Source organism: Elephantulus edwardii, unplaced genomic scaffold (genome assembly GCF_000299155.1).
Source record: "Elephantulus edwardii isolate Elephantulus edwardi_28Jun2011 unplaced genomic scaffold, EleEdw1.0 scaffold00082, whole genome shotgun sequence".
Lineage (NCBI taxonomy): Eukaryota > Metazoa > Chordata > Mammalia > Macroscelidea > Macroscelididae > Elephantulus > Elephantulus edwardii.
The window spans coordinates 7,027,063-7,031,580 of record NW_006399832.1 but is presented as its reverse complement, the minus strand read 5'-3'; positions in this window follow the sequence as shown (position 1 = coordinate 7,031,580).

Here is a 4,518-nt window from a genome sequence, read left to right as displayed (position 1 = left end):
TCCCTCATCTGTTTCAATGCAGTAAACATTATTGAACCCATCTTTCTCAGTCCCTCCCCAACCCCAAGGTCAGTCCTGTTTTACAGCAGTGGCACCATGCAGTATTTGTCCTTTTGTGACTGAGACACTTCACTCAGCATAATGTCCTCCAGAGTCACCCATTTTGAAAAATATTGCATGAGTTCCTTGTTTTTCAATGCAGTATAGTATTCCATTGTGTGAATATACCACAGCTTCTCTATGCATTCATTTGTTGATGGGCACTCAGGTTGTTTCCAACTCCTTGCTATTGTGAACAAAGCTGCAATAAACATGGGTGTGCAAGTTTTTTGATATCTTGACTGCTGGTGCCAAGACTGTTGATTGTGTAGCACAGAAAACTTAAATTGCTAACAGCTTAAATCTCTTCTCCATCTATCATATTGTTGTTGTTGATTGCCATCGAGTAGAGCACGACTCTTAGTGACTCTATAAACAAAAGATCTGAAACCTTTCTATAACTATCATCATTCATAGAGCTTCCCATAGGATAGGCATGTGGTTTAGGAAGTGGGTACCACTCTTGATTTCAAACTTGTCTTAAATTGAGAGCTCCACCAAATACTGTCCACCTTGGGCAACCATTCTGGCACTTGACGCCCCAATGCACAAGGTTCAGCATCACAGTAGACTCAGATTACCTCTGTACAGCAAATTGACAGAAGAGTGCCATATAACTTAGAAAAATATTCCTCTAAATTATAACAACACTGGTCTCAGTTAGCAATGGTTGAGTGCTGTCACGTTGAATATGATTCATAGTGACCCTATGAACAAAAGACTTGAAGAACCTTGTTCTATAACTGAAACAATTTCTCTCTATGTTCATCGAGCTTTGAACTTGGAGAAATGAGGAAAGTTATAGAAGCGTCAGATCTTTTGTTCATAGGGTCACTATGAGTCATCGACAACTCGATGGCACTTAACAACAATATGTTCATAGAATTACCAGAGGCATGTGGTTTAGGAAGTGGATGTCACTCTTGCTTCCAAACCTAAATCAATTTGGGAATTCCTCCAAACACTGTCCATGATGGGTAACCATTATGGTGTTTGATACACATATGGCACAGCATCATGGCAACTCCAAGTTACTTCAGTACCATTTAAAAGAATGTTCATCCCAAAATTAATAAAGACAGGCATGCCCAACAAATGCCACTTGACTGTAAACCAAGTAGACCCTTTCCCCTTGGGTCATTGTTAGCTAAAATTGGGCAAAAGTCCAGTCAGCTGATACCCAACTCCCCCCACCACCCAAAAAAACCAACAACCAAGCATTCTGCATGTGACCTTCAAGATGTGATAAACCATCTTCCAAAGTGGAACTACTCCACAGGAACCTCCAGCCACAGATTTAGCCCAGCACTATGGTATTTTTGAAAACAGGCACGCCCAACAAATGTCAGATGACTGGAAACCAAGTAGACCCTCCGCCCTTGGGTCATTGGTAGCTAAAATGAGGCAAAAGTCCAGTCAGCTGACTCCCACTTGTGGAGGAACACACATCCCACCCCCACCTCCACTCCCCGGCCAAAAAACCTGAATCGAACATTTCGTACATGACCCCTCATCAAGACGTGAGAAACCATCTTCCAGAGTGGAACCACTCCACTGGAGCCAGGTGCTGTCATTTGGCCCAGTGTTGAGAATCTTTGTCTTCTTGATGTTGAGCTTCAATCCATATTGAAGACTATGGTCCTTGACCTTCAGCAGCAAAGGTATCAGATCCTACTTGGTTTCTGCGAGCAAGGTTGTATTATCTGTATAATGTATGTTGTTGATGCATCTTCCTCCAGTTTTAATACTACATTCCTCCCCATTAAGTCCAATCTCCCAAATTATCTGTTCCTCATAAAGATTGTAAAGATATGGAGACAGAATACATCCTTGATGCATTCTTTCCCCCATTTTGAATCAGGCAGTATTTTCTTGCTCTCTTCTGAGGACTGCTTCCCAGTCCAAGTATATATAGGCTTCCCATGAGCACAATCAAGTGTTCTTGGATTCTCATTCTCTTCAAGGTTAGCCACAATTTGTTGTGATCCACCTCAAGATTAGCCACAATTTGTTGTGATCCACACACTCAAATATGTCTGCATAGTCAATGAAACACAGATAGACATTCTTCTGGTACTCTGCTTTCTTCCAAGACCCATTTGACATTGTCAATAATGCCTCTGATGCCACGGTCTTTTCTAAACCTACCCTGTATTTCTGGTAGTTTTCTGTTGATGTACTTGTCCAGTTGTTTTTGGACAATCTTCAGCAGGATTTTGCTTGTGTGTGATACTAGTGATATTGTTCAATAATTTCCACACCCTTTCAGGTCACCCTTTTTTGAAATAGGCATAAACATGGATCTTTTCCAGTCAGTTGGCCAGGAAATTGTCTGCCAGATGTCTGGGCACAACTTGGTGGGCATGTCCGCAGCTGCACCTGTCTGTTGAAATATGTCAGTTGGTATGCCATCATTTCCTGAGGCCTTGTTCTTTGCCCACTCTTTCAAAGCAGCTTGAACATTCTCTTTCATCACCATTGCCTCTTGATTATATGTTTCATAAGATTCTTTTGTGAAAGCCAATTCTTTTGGTACAGGGACTGTGTACTCCTTCCATCTTCTTTTAATTCTTCCTGAACCATTCAAAATTCTTCCCATAGCAATCTTAAGTATTGGATCTCGAAGCTTGAACTTGTTCTTCAGTTCTTTCAACTTAAGAAATTCTGCATAAGCTCAGCCTTTTGGTTTTCCAAGTCCAGCTCTTTGCACATTTCATTATAATACTTTGTCTTCCCAAGCTGCCCTTTGAAATCTTCTGTTTGGCTCCTTAACTTCCTGCTTTCTTTCCTTTGCCTTGGCTTCTCGGTGCTCTAGTGTATTATTCAGAGTCTCTACTGACATACATCTGGTCTTTTCTTCTTTCCCTGTCTTTCCAATGAACTTTTATTTTCTTCATGAATGATATTCTTTATAATCTCCCACAGCTCATCTGACCTCCGCTCATTAGTGTTCATGGCTTCAAGTCTGTTCCTGAGATTTTATTGTTTTTTTTAAATTCAGGTGGGATACACTCAAGGTCAAATTTTGGTTCCTGTGGATTTTATTTCATTTTCTTTAGCTTTGGTTTGATCTTGCATATGAGTAGTTGATGGTCTGCTCCTTAACCAGCACATGGCCTGATATTGAGCTTCTCCAAGAATTCTTTCTACAGCCGTAGTCTATCTGTTCCTGTGTGTACTATCAGGTGAAGTCCATGTGTATAGTAGTTGCCATCTATGTTTCTTATAAAAGGTATTTGAAATGAATAAATCATTGCTTGAACAAGATTCTATTATTCTATCTCAAGTCTCATTTCTGTCACCAAGGCCATGCTTTCTAACTACTAATCCTTCTTTCCAACTTTTGCATTCCAATAATCCATTATTATTAATGTGTCTTGGCTTGTTCCATCAATTTCCAATTGCAAAAGTTGGTAGACATCATATTTCTTCCTCTTTGGCTCCGGTTTTTGGTACATGTATCTGGAAGCAGGAGTGGCATCCACTTCAGAAATTACTTGCCTCCGGAAATTCTATAAACAGTGCTCAGGTCTTTCGTTCAGAGGGTCGCAACGAGTCATCTACGACTTGACAGCATCTAACAACAATAACAATGACAACTTAGAGAGAGCTACATTGGCCTAGTGGGCAGAAAGTTTTGCTACCCAGCTAAGGTGGATAATTTTAATTTGCAGCCCTGAAGCCTGGTTTAAATTGTTTTTTGTCAGACATTCTTCTAAGTGGTACAGCACTGGTCTGTGCATCGCTGTACAGAGGTAACGTGATTGCTGTGATGCTAAACACTGTGACACTGATGTGCCAAATGTGAAAATGTTTACCCATGGTGGACAGTGTTTGGTATAGCTTCCCAAATAAAATAAGCTTGGAAGCAGGAGTGGCATCCACTCCCAAAATGGCTTGCCTCCAGAAACTCTATGAACAGTGCTCTTTTGTTCATAGGGTTGCTATACATAATCTACAACTTGATGGCACCCAACAACAACAACATCTGAAGGATAGCAATATTAACCAAACTTCCTTGTATGCATATGGACATTATCCTGTCACTCACAACACTGTATTTCCAGATGGATGTATAAGTGACTTTTTTAACTATGAATGCAAACCTGTTTCCCCTCACCTCTTCATCTTCAGCATAGTAGATAATAGGCTTGTCTGAATAAAAAATGTCCCATGTCATTCCATCTCATTTCATCAACACCTAATATGTCAATATTTAAACACTCCATTTCTTTCTTAATGGCATTTTCCCACATTTATGCTTCTCACATTCCATGTACCAATCATTGTTGTTGTTGATTGCCATCAAGTCAAGCATGACTCATAGTGACCCTATGAACAAAAGGCCTGAAGCCTTTCAATCACTATCGCCATTTATCAAAGTTCATAGAGTTTCCAGAGGCATGTTGTTTAGGAAGT